The 13,153-nt window shown below is 43.6% G+C and overlaps 1 long non-coding RNA gene across 1 annotated transcript in view; it reads left to right on the top strand.

Annotated features, from left to right (window-relative positions):
• Positions 1 to 10,989, top strand: part of LOC110404021 — a 48,727-nt gene extending 37,738 nt beyond the window's left edge. Inside the window, exon 3 of the long non-coding RNA XR_002442018.1 lies at positions 10,867 to 10,989. This is a non-coding gene — a long non-coding RNA (uncharacterized LOC110404021). The remainder of the gene's footprint in view (positions 1 to 10,866) is intronic.

The raw sequence follows: 13,153 nt of genomic DNA, 5'->3' as shown, positions 1-13,153 counted from the left end.
TTTCTGCCATCCAGTTGTTCCAGCTGAGCAGCAGGTGTAATGTGTAGTTCTCAAAGGTCTGCAGTGGCCAAAACTAAATACCTTTGAGATGCAGTAAGTTTGTCTCCTTCCACTGTTACTTCACTGTAGAAAATGTCAACAGACAATTAAAATTCACTGGCTTTTAGATTAAGAAAATGAGGAGTTATCAAATAAAGTTAGTTGATGGCAAGTCAAAAACATACAATAAGAAATGACTCGTACACAAAACACTCTTGATTTCCTCGATGCTACATCTTTCTATGGGTTCAAAGACTAGACAATGTTTTGTCACTATTCAAAGACTATTATTTTTTCATGTCTTTATTTTTATAATTTTTCCTTCAGTTAATTGTTAAGCAGCTGCTGTGGCACACAGCTTCAAAGCACCCTGGTGTTGTTCTCAAAAACAAAACAATCCGTACTTAAACCAGTTTGCTTGTAAACACCAGCTTACCAGTTTCCAACCTGCTAAACTGTTCATGCCCATCATGTCAATCTGTTTTTCCAATGCCGAGATCATTCTCTAAGTGCCATCTAACCCACTACAAACTAAGGCTGCAGGCTATGCCTAGAGAAGAAAAAATAATGTATCTGACCTCATCAGCTAACTACATTTTATTGGAGCAACATAATTTAGATTGACCACTGTTGTCTGGATGAAGGGCAAGGTCATCTGAAAATGTGAATAATTCGTCTCCATTGTTAGGGTGTAGGATTCACCTCTGAAATTCATATTAAAGGGAATCTCACAGCTATCAGGGAGTTGTGAATATTGTATATCAGTCTGAACAAAACGAACCTAACTGCAATGCAAAAATATGTGCTAGAAACTGAACTGGTAAGATATGGGACACTGAGAATGAACACAAATAATTCTAAGCCAAGGTACCAGCAGGGGACTGATAGAACATATAACCAGGAGATTGGCTATTTGTTTCCTTATTCATACTGTTTTATGATTTCATTTCTGCGTGCTGATTAAAAAGTGGCTAAATAACAGTGATGGAGATGGAATATTTTGGGAATGTATTGTGCAAGTTTTCCCCAGACCATCTATGAATAGCCAAGCCCTTTCCGTCTTGAACTGAGCAGGCTTTTTAAAAATCATTTCTCCAAATTGATGTTCACGATTCTGGTGGAATGAGAATATTCTCTGAAATCTAAGCTGCATGTGTCTGTGAATATATTTTTACCCAACAGGTACCTTTTTTTTTTTTTTTTAGCAGCCTTGTCCTTTAGGTTATAGCATTTTTGTTCTCTCCTGGTGTTTACAGCACTGATATATTCATGAATTGCAAACATAGCTATCTCAGTCTTCAACGTCAGGCTACAGAAGCCAAGACTTCTTGTCTTCCATGTTTGTCTGGTAGGACTGTGTCTCCAGTCTCTCAGTCACAGGCTCAGTTCCATGACAGCTCCTTTTTCGTACTACCCCTCTTCAGTGTCAGTCACCAGATCAAAGATCCGGCCTTGCACAGTGGGATCAGTACTCTCACTGTCAAGCAGAAATACACTAGCTGCTATACCCAGACCTCACAATGACTTTTTTAATTATGACATCACATTGGTGAGTCACAGCTATCTACCTTGCCATCAGTCACAGCACCTATATCTCTCTCTTTTTCTGTTATTTCCAAGTGACAGACTCCCAGATCTTAGTCAAAAACACCATTGCTGCAACTTAAATTCATGATACTGCAATCTATACTAGTAGATCCCATCCTCTTCCTGTTATTCCAACTCTCAAAATCACCTAACTCTTCTTGTATGACAGCTCGATCCTTCTTCCCATTTCATAGAATCATAGAATCACCAAGGTTGGAAAAGACCTTTAATATCATCCAGTCCAACCATCCACTTATCGCTGATATTTCCCACTAAACCATGTCCCTCAGTACAACATCTAAATGTTTCTTGAACAAGAAGATTAACCTAATATGTAAGCTGAACTTCCCCTGCTGCAGCTTGAGGCCATTCCCTCTCATCCTATCGCTGCTACCTGGGAGCAGAGGCTGACCCCCACCTCACCACAACCTCCCTTCAGGCAGTTGTAGAGAGCAGTAAGGTCACCCCTGAGCCTCCTCTTCTCCAGGCTAAATAATCCCAGTTCACTCAGCCGCCCCTCATAAAACTTGTGCTCCAGACCCCTCACCAGCTTCTCTGAACACACTGCAGGGCTTTGATGTCTTTCTCGTAGTGAGGGGCCTAAAACTGAACACAGTACTCAAGATGCAGTCTCACCAGTGCTGTGGTTTTCCAGGTTTGTACCCACGGAAACGTATCTGTACTTTTTGTACACAGAGTGTTTACGAAAGTTTAAGCCAGAGTTGCCTCCAGGGAGCCTCTTTAGGACACCCCATACTATCCTTCCTCCCACCTGACACTTCATCCTTCAAACAAACCTGTTGTTGTTTCCCCTTCAGCTGTTTCCTTGTTTGTTTTACAATGCCTGTGCTATATCTCATATTATCCAACAAAACAATTTCTCATGCAACACCGTATCGAATGCTTTACTGAAATCTAGATAGATTACATCTACTGCATTTTCTTTGTCTAGAAAATCAATTATCTTATGAAAGGATACTGAGTTAGTCTGGAACTCTGTGTCTCTCTATTTAACATTTAATCCTGTTTTACATTTACTTCCATGTCTCTAATTATTCTGTCCTTAAGAATTACTCAAACGACTTTGCATAGTCATGTCTACTAGTGATCCAAATGCTTTTGACCTTGGTTTGCAGGGACTGCATACAGTGTGGTTCATAGTCAGATCTAAGATTTAAGTGCAAATGTCAGTACTGTACCATGATATGCAGTCAGAAGAATCTGTACACAGGGAAATCTGTGCATGGGGTCTGCAACAGGGGAACTAAAATAATGCATGGCTAAAACTAGTGGGAATTCCACAAGCTGTAAAGGAAGCATAAGTATTTGCCTTATTCTCATGCTGTTATTTAAACCACTACCAGAGATGGGATTTTGACTTTAAGAACCTTTAGTCTGTCCTTGTACAGCTATTTTTAATGTCTTCTAATGAGGATGTTCTTCTGAGCTTACTCTACTTCTACCAGAGTGTACATTGCAGAAAACGTTTTGGGGTATGAAGGTTCTTGTGCAAAGAAGCATCTGCAGATCTACTAACTGAATTATGTCCTTTTACCTATTCTGTCTTTGGTGTCCTATCCACCCTCTCCCAAAGAGAAATTCACAGGTGACAAAAGTATCTTCTGCACCATTGCTTGATATTTTGCTAACCACTTCACATCCTGCAGAAGTACAGAACCAGTAATTGGTTTTGCAGGGGGAACACCTCAGAGAGAAATTATGTTATTTTCTTTTTCTCTTTTCTCTTGTTGTTCCTTCCAGCCCCATGAAATATACTATCCTCGTCATGCTGAAGCTGCCATAAATGAAAGTCTGTCAATGTTGCCATTGTGAGCCCTATTTTTAAACAGTTTATCATTCAAAGGCAAAGATTCGTTTTCTTTCCTCACCATGCTGGGTGAAAAAAGGTCAGGTATGGGTTGCAGTCTAAAATATATTTCCTCTGAATTTTTTAGCATTAACGTAAGTATTGTTGAGCAAAGATGGACTAACAAGGCTCCAATATGAAGAGACATCACCACTTCACCCTGTGAAGCCAGGCACTTTGCTGAGGTGGAAACCTAAATCTAAAATAATGAATAATGTAATTGTCCTTTATCCTGCAAGGAGTCTTAACTGGATTCCCACAGTCAGGCTCCTTCAGACTTTGGGAGACACCTGAATCAGATCTGTTTTTCTAATCTGTGCTCATAGAAAAAGAAATTATCTCAGCTCTTTTTAAAGCAGGCAGGAATAGCAGAATTTCCAGGAACCTCAGGGAGACAAAGAGCAGAACACAGTGTCAATAACTCTACATAAATTTAAACCTCTGAATACGCTTTTGGATTGTACTGGGATGAACAGGGAAGCAATACTGAAGGGAGAGAGATCCAGGAATGAAAGAGAGAAATTTGACCTGCATCATAGACAGATGATCTGTTGGAAGAAGAGTAAATGTAGGGTAGCACAATGGCAGTTAACCTCCCTGTGTCCGGATTTCTCATCCATAAAATGATAGTAATGATACTTGCCTTTGTGAAGCACTTAGAGATCTGTGGTAGAAAAGCAAAGTATAGAGACAGACATTGTTATTTCAAAGGGACAGAGAATAGCAGGGGTTCATAGATCCAGAATTACAAAATAGACAAATATTGCAGAAAGAACTGTGGAGGTCACTTGTATCCTGTAGCTTATTGTGGCTTTAATAATGTTGGGGGCTTTGTTATTCAAGTTCAGTATCGCAGATAATTACTCCATTGCTCCATGACTATCAGGGTGGGGATGAGAAACAGTTTATTTCGCTGGAAGGACATAATTGGAGCCAAATAATCTGATATTGGAGCAGTTAAGAAACTCATGATATTTCTGCAGTTTTCCTAGAGAAATTTCCACAGGCCATTGTTCGTTTTGGTTATTCACCACTTTCCTCAGCCATCAGTGAGGTTGTGGAAACTACTGTTCCTTCTCAAAGATATCTACATTTTTCCCTGTTGTAGATGTCAAATTTCATGTGATTCCTGAGCAGCTGTACCCATATCTACCTCTTGCACATCAGTCTCAGCCTGGCTCAGGGTACAGTTCTGGGGTAGGCACAGACCCATCCCTGCCGAACCCCTGCTGCTTCCAGAAGTCATGCCTGACTTTGCAGGATGCCTCCTTTCATCTTCCCATGCACTCCTTACCAGTGCTTACTGAAGGAAATCAGAGTGAAATACAGCAGAGCAGATTAATATCCATCACAAAGGGATGTGGGGAATATGCAATCACAGAGCCTGGATGCGTGGCAGCTCTTTGTGCAACAGGAGAGGAAAGTCAAAGTGAAAGGTACATGCATCAGAGGGACATGGAAAAATCACAGGGGATTCTCATCTGAGTTGAGGTCAGACCACAGCTAAAGCCGAGCAGGGCATGCATGCCAGGTGAACAAAGCTCCTGAAAGCTGCCAGGCTGATGGCCCCATGGTCGTATCCCAGACCTCATGGCTCAGAGAGCATTGTAGATGTTTAGATAGCTGTAATTGGGAAAAGTTTTCAACTGAATAAGCTCTTGAGTTCACCCACAATGAGATAAACCGTCTCCTCTATCACATGTATTTGGAGACAGCCAGGCGAATGAGTTTAGTGAGCCTGCATTGCCATCTCCCATGCAGAAGGGACAAACTCAGGGGATGAGAAGGGGGAGCACGCAGCCATCACCTGCCCAAGGCCCGCTGTGCCACCTCCGCCAGTCGCCCACTGTCCTGTCGACCGCAGCGCAGGGCCCTCGCCTGCAAATTGCCACCTACTGCCTGCACAATCACGGACATTTTGAGTAGCTTTGAAAACCCCCGTCTGGATAATAACAGAGCAGGAGCTTCAGGCCAGGCCATCCAGCTGAGCTAAGTACAGGCCTGAGGAGCTGTGCTGAGGAGAGCGGCTCTCTGGCAGCGAGCAATCACCCGCAGGTCGGCCTGCTCGATTCAGGCAGCGGCTCCTTCCCTCTGTCTGCCTCAAATCCCACCCCAAGCAATGCAACATGAGGTGTCTGTGACCATGCTTGAGTCAGAAGGCATAGAGAGACTGGCATTTGTCTCTGTGTGTCCATAGGCTGAGTGAAATCTCCCACTCCAGGTTTTTCTCTCCCTTACCAGGGCTGTGCAGCCTGGAGGAGAGAAGGCTCCGGGGAGACCTGAGTGCGGCCTCTCAGTGCCTAAAGGGTCTGTGAGAAAGGGGACAGACTCTTCAGCAGGATCTGTTGTGATAGAACAAGGGGAAATGGTTTCAAATGAAAAGAGAGAGGACTTAGATTGGATGTAAGGAAAAAGGTTTTTGCAGTAAGGGCAGTGAGGCACTGGCACAGGTTGCCCAGAGAGGTGGTGGGTGCCCCGTCCCTGCAGACACTGCAGGTCAGGCTGGACAGGGCTCTGAGCACCTGATCAGCTGTAGGTGTCCCTGTTCAGTGCAGGGCAGTTGGACCAGATGGCCTTTAATGGTCCCTTTTAACTCAAACAATTCTATGATTCCCCCCACTCCCCTCCCTCACTCATATTTTGCTTAAGCAGCAAAGAAACCCCTGGGATGAAATGCAAACCATTCCCATAAAATTTGTATCACTCTCTTCAGGGCCTTCTCCTCACATTAAAACTGAACATCGCAAAAGCCAGTCTGCTGACTGGAACAAATACAAATAACTTAAAGAAAGGTATGATAAATCAAGCCCACGTTGCTGCTACACTGTGGTCTGGATGAGAGGAGCTGTCTTCCATCCTTGATGGTGCTAGCAGGACATTTTTATGTACCAAATTACAAGAGGTTCGTGATCACTGAGCAGAGACATTAACGTAAAGCCTAGGGGTGACTTGCTGAAACCGTAGCTAAAGCAGTTCCACGCTGTGTCCAAGAAACAGCTGCCTGATCTCTTGCATTTGTGGAATCACTTTTTAGATCAGAAAGACATTTTGGGATTATTTTCTTTCAGTGGGTAATGCAGTTTTTGTAACACAGCAACTTTTTTGCAGTTTTGTATTTGCTTCACGGAATCCTTCTCAGAGGCCGGAGGGAGAATTTAGAACCTTCATTTTGACATCAAACTTGTTACTTGCATCTAAATGTTTCATTTTGTGATTTTCAAACAAAATATTTTGATCTTTCCATTGCAAATTTAGTTTAGTTCGAAATTACCTTACATTTTATTTTTAAAGTTGTGCTCAAAACCCAGCTATCACCTGTTACAAAGGGGCAAAAAATGTTTTGATCAAACTAAGACAGTTTTTTTCTTTAGTTGTTTTCAAGCCGAAAGTTAGTCAAAAACAATGCAGAAAAGAAGTGTTACTGCTAGTGAACCGAAAATTCAATTACCTGAAAAGCTGTTATTCTCATTTCAGTATCGGGTCTTGACCACAGAGGGTGGTTACTGTGCAGTACTGCAATACACACAGCCCAACCTGCTGCAAAATGATTCCCCCAGATGGATCCCCTCCATTGAGGACAATATAAGTCAGACATTAGAAGATAAGCTTTCCCCGCCAAAGGCAGAATTGGAGTCAGCCCACTTTCCTTAGCTCATCTAAGGTCTGAGGTGCAATCTGACCAAACCTATTTATCTTCACTGGCTACTCAAGAGTTCTGGGCCAATGAGGGAGGCTGACTTAGGAAGGTTGTGGAAATGTAGGGTATGGTTTCACATGAACTCCACTTCTACCATACCTCGAGGAGTACAGAACGTATATCAACACGCCAAGTCCTTTCTGAGTTGGGCATGGACTTGCTGTGATGCAGTAGGCTGAGAATAGCCTCTAGGGAAGATGTCTGTGACTCAAATGCTGCTGTCATTGCCAAGGTCATTTTGTGAGCTCAAAGAATGGTCCTAGACTTGCTGCTGGGGTCTGAGTATCATTTTCTGCAGTAGGAGAAATGTAATATTGCATAGAGAAAATGAGGCTTTATAAATTTCTTAATCCATTTCTCTAGCCAGACTATTTCTGCTCATGCTTGAAACCTTCCTGCCTCTGACTCATCTCATTTTGTGCTCCACCTCGTCTTTGGGATGAAACCTTAGACCCATCAAATTCTGTCATCCAGAATGAGGTTTGACAGTAACTCTGAAACCTCCCTGGGGAAAGTGTGAGTGCAGGCAGCTGCTGAAGCCACAAGAATGGGAGTGTGTGGCAGTTCGCATATCTGGCCTGCACGCTGTCAACATATCACCCTTCCAAATACACAAGCGATGCTCTTTTGTTGGCCTGGCTGACGCACCACCACTGCATCTCTCTAGTGCAGCTCAGTGCTTAGGGGAATGCAGGGAGGCAACTGCAGGGCTCCCTGTGCAGAATCCTATCCAGATTCTGTTCTCTCAACAGCAGCAAAGTCTGTGGGAAGCCAGAGTGGAGGTTATCTTCTCTGGCTGCTACATGGCTGCATCGTCCCCATCTGGCTCAGATGTCAGCCAGCCACTAGGGATCAGCTCTTTTGCTACTGTGATAGGAGTGTGATCTTTGCTTTTTCCAGTAGCTTGATCTGGCCTACCCGGGGAAATCACAGCAAGTGCATTGTGCCAAGTCTTGATCCCAGTGAAGTCAGTGACATGGCTTCAGTTGACCTCAATGGGACCATGATTTAAGCAGCACCATGTAATTCCTATAGGCTTCTTGCACAGTTTATGAAGCATATGTGCTCTCTCTCTCTGCATGCTTATTTGACTTTCACACTCTTGATGGAAATGTGTCTTTATAAATTTACAAATAGCGCAGCAGCTGTGTGTTTATATAACCTCATTTGAGGGCCACACGTATTCTCACCCTTGCGCTATTAATATTTATACTGTCACAACCACATACACACAAATACCTTGCACAAATACGCATGCATGCTGTGGAACAATAAGGAAAATAGATTAAAAACACTTCTGAGTCAGTCATGCCCTTAAAAACAAAAACAAAAACAAAACAGAAAGGCAGATGCAGATTCTTGAAAGACATTATGAAGGAAGTTTTTACTAGATCCTGGTGATTTTGTGCAAGCTTCTGTGCTGTTGCACCCTTACCTTCTGCTTAGCAACACCTCTCCCCGCTTTGAAGTCATCAAGTTGCAGAAGTTTAACAGAACAAAGTCAGATATTCCAGCCAGTCGGGAGAGGGACAATTAATAGGGCATGCAGGACTTCGAGCACTGCAGGCTATTGATGACAGGGCAAGTGACTCCAGCTGCTAGTGGTGCTCCCCAGCCAGTGCAGGCATCATTGTTCAGAGGGCCACGATGAAGCTGGTGAACAGCTCTTGGCGGAAATTATTTGTCAGCAAAAATGCAGAATCAGGCTGGTTTAGTCAATCTGCAAATACTCAACTTGCTTCAGATGCAATCAGGAAAAAAAAAAGGCCAAAAATACAGCCTGGATGCTTTATTTTGACAATCTCAGATGAAACATTTTGATTTTCTCAGCCCCCCAAAAAACTTAGCATTTTTGATTTTACCTCCATTAATTTTCTGTACGCCAAGAGACTAAAACAATTTGACCCATACTAAATACTAATTATTTCTTGCTTAGGTAGAGAAAAAGATTGAAATTATCATTTAAGGGTGGCTGGGTGTAATTTCTTCTCTTTCCCACCCTCCACCCTGACTTTCCCATTCAGTCAAATGTAAGGAGCCTAATCGAACCTTTATTTAAAGGTCCTAGGAGCAAAGAGCAAACACGTGAAAGTGCAAGTAAGATGGTCTGTGTGCACTCATTTCCACAGTGTACACATGAGGCGGAGAGCAAGCAGTGTTGCTAGGTCCCCTCCTTTCCTTTTACAAGGAAACTTTGCTACAAGACCACATGGCCGCTCTGATGCCAGCAAGTTCCCTGCAGATGGAGAGAGCAAATAAAAATGTGCATATTTACATTATACATGCAGATTAGATAGTGTGCATTCCTCACAGCCTGTCCCTGAAACACCCTCCAAAAGGAGTGTGGGGGAGAATGCAAAGTTGAGTCCAACTCTGTTCTCTCATTGTCTCCCACACTCATGCTCTTAACCATGTACCCTAGCTGATTAACCCCTTCCAGTACCCTGGGTCATGGATAAAACTGCCGGTGCCTGGCATTCTCTACCTTAGTGCAAAAAGTGGAATTAGTTTTTCGTAAAGCACTGCTAAACTCAACAAACAGCAGTAGTATCTGTAGGAGGGCAGTGGTGATGGTGGGGAAATTAATTACTGCACTTCTTAGCCTCTGCATCTCATCCCTGAAGGTCTCTCCAAGCACCCCTCCTCAGCACTCACAGCCTGCTCCCTCTCAGATGTGGTTTCACCTTCTCCCTGGTTGCCTCTTTCTCTTCCCCCAGCCTCACCTCCCCTGTGCCCTCAAGGGGTTGACCTAGTGCTGTGTAATACCTGCTGAGTGTAAGTGGCTGCTTATGTCCCTTCCCATGGACATCCTACCATGAGTTCAGTGCAGGGAGAAGTGGGCTGTTGTGGGGAGCAAGGAGCAAGCCAGCCATGGACCACCCAGTGTCCGCCCTGGGGAAGGTCAGGTGGAGCTTCTTCAAAAGTACATGTGCAGAAAGTAGTATCGGCCCCACCTCCCCCCATACTATGTTGGATGATGTTTGGACTCCAAAGCTCTTGGTTTTTGCTGGGCTGCATCCTGGATGCCTGCCCATGGGCTGCTCAGTCCCATTTGCAGTGGAACTACCAAGGGAAACCATCAGCTTGCTCTGTGTCTCCCTTTCTTAAAAGGCCTGGAGCTTCTCCTTCTCCACAGCTAGACACCTGCACCTACAAAAATCTACAAGAAAAGAGGTCTAGGATCATCCTTCACTGCCAGAACCAGGTAGCAAGAACCTCTGGCAATTAGAGATCATCACTTGGTCTGTGAGGGATCACCCTGCTACGTGCACACACTCCTCTCATCTGTATCTCCTCTCTCACGCTGCAGCACTCATGTTTGCCCTTCCAAATGAGGTTCCTCAGGGCATTTGTTCTTCTTGCTCTTCATGCTCACTCACACATGCTTCCCTCGCCCTCCCACACAGCTCAGCATTGCAACTCTCTATTAGTAAGTTATGCCCCATTTCTCTCCAGGAAATCCTTGCCGGGCTTCGCCAGCTGCCACCTCGCTGACAGATGTTCCGCTCAGGCCCTCTCTATCATTTTTACATAGTGGCAGCCTGGTTAAATATTTCACGCCTCACTTCAAATTCTTTGTGCTCCCAGTCACAGGGAATAGCGTTGCCAACTCCAACATGGGTCATGCATGACCCTGGGGTGCTGGTCCCTGAATTCTTTCTGGTCTTCCTTGCAGGTGGGGCACAACGCTGTGCTTGGGAAGATGCATTCCCTTGAAATAAGGCTGAGCTACAAGGAAAACTGCCTGCACAGGAGCTTGGCTGAATATAAGGTATCGGAGAATGAGAGATTCATGGCATCTCTTAGGCAGATGAATAAATTGTAGTTTTTGATATATTTTCAAAGGTGTAGTTTGGCAATTTATATCTGTGAAATGTAAATGCCTCTGACTTCTGCCATATAAAGAAATCAACAGAAAAGTGTGAGGTTATTAAGCACTGCAGAGTGTGATATGACAAAAAAAAAAAAAAAAAAGAGTGGTTGATTCTGAGATGAAGCCCTTCCCTACAAGAAAGACACTGAGGCCCTAGAGTGTGTCAAGAAAAGGGTAGCCAAGCTGTGAAGGGTCTGGAGCACAAGTCTTATGGGCAGTGGCTGAGGGAACTGGGATGGCTCAGTCTGGAGAAGAGGAGGCTCAGGGCAGACCTTACAGCTCCCTACAACTGCCTGAAAGGAGGTTATGGTGAGGTGGGGGTTGGCCTCTGCTCCCAGGTAACAGTGATAGGACAAGAGGTGATGGCCTCAAGTTGCAGCAGGGGACGTTCAGCTTGTGTACTGGGAAAAATTTCTTCTCCTAAAGAGCGGTGATGCACTGGCACAGGCTGCTCAGGGAGGTGGTGGGGTCCCTGGAGATGCTCAAGAACCGTGGGGATGTGGCGCTGAGGGACATGGTTAGTGGGCACGGTGGGGGTGCACTGGGGTTGGACTTGATGATCTTAGAGATCTTTTCCAACCCTAATGATACTACAGTTCTGAAGGGATGGAAGATTTACTGGGGGTACTGAGGGCTTTAGAGATTATAAAAAATGAGTCTTCAGGTATGGTAGTGTAAGAAGCCATCTCGGCTCCTACTGACAGGTTTTATAATATTTTTATTGCTGTGATAGCAATGGTAGCAGAGTAAATGAAATATGACTTAAAATCATAAGGAAGCTAAAACAATTTCCTTGTTTCATGTTGCACATTTACAGTCTCTTCTTCAAAGATCTTGCACATAGCTATTTTATTTTGTTCCAAATTGACTCTCACACCACTTTCACCAGCATTATAACTAGATGCTTCCAGTATTACACCAAGGAACGTGACTAACATCTTTTACAGGTTGTTTGTGACAGTTCTTCCTTCTCAGGAAAGATATTATGGGCTGGACCAAAGCAGCTGTTTCTGACACTGATAGCTCATATGGCTGTGCGAGATTAAAATTGTAGTGAAGGGGGGAAAAAAAAAAGAAGCAGCCTATTTAAGGTCCCAAATCAACCTCTAAACATCTGTGAAGACTTAAAATTTGCAAATTACATTTTTAAAGAGCATCCAGCTCTCATTCACGAAGCACATACAATATAGCACATTCAGAGCTTTGGAGCCCCGTTTACATTAGAGTTTCATCACAGTTATTTTCAAGCACCATAACCCAGTAGGTCAATCCCAGTCCTGTTGAGCTCTTTGAAGGTGCTGTGGATCAGTTCCCAGAATGGCTAGCACGAAGTAAAGCAATCAATCAGCCCATTGCTGTTCTAGGGTATATGAAAATGTAATGATGACCGCAGGTTTTACCGTAGAAAGGGAGTGCCTGATGCACTGCGTGAGTGAGGTTGACAGATCACCACATTTACAGCATCTTAAATGCAGATCTGGAGTAATTTAAAAAAAAAAATGGAGGAAAATAGTAAAGTCAATGTGGCACAAAGTAGCGTGCAAGTGTTGTGAATAAAAGCTTCAAAGGGTACTAAAGTGCCATTGATTACCTTTGAGAGGATCTTAAAGATCTCAAGTCTCAATAAAGGACTTACACATACACTGTAATGTGAAACCATCATCTCTACATTTCCAATAATCACTTCTTCTCCAGTAGATGAATTCAGACATAAGCATCCTGTCAGGAGTTTCTAACTAAAGGTACACAAGGAAATCACAAGAAGTTACATTCCAGTTAAGTTCAACAGTATTATGCCCTTAGAAGAGCCTCCAACGTTCACCTCTGCTTTGGCAGCCAAGATTTTAAGAGGGATCAGCATGCTTATTCTTTTTGATGGCTAAATATCTTGCCTATCTGGGAATCCAATCAGAATTCAAAGGTGGCAGTAAGATGCCTCATCACCTTTCTCTGTATTTTTATTGTACCTCATACCATGGCTTGTTTTATAGAAATAGAATCTAATAAACTAAGATCATATAGTTTGGGGAAGAGGAGAGGAGGAGAAAATTACACGTTTGGTTGATAATGATAACAAGATTGCCGTATG

This window comes from Numida meleagris, chromosome 9 (assembly GCF_002078875.1).
Source record: "Numida meleagris isolate 19003 breed g44 Domestic line chromosome 9, NumMel1.0, whole genome shotgun sequence".
Taxonomy (NCBI): domain Eukaryota; kingdom Metazoa; phylum Chordata; class Aves; order Galliformes; family Numididae; genus Numida; species Numida meleagris.
The sequence above is the reverse complement of the archived record's forward strand: the minus strand, read 5'-3'. Positions and strand labels throughout refer to the sequence as shown.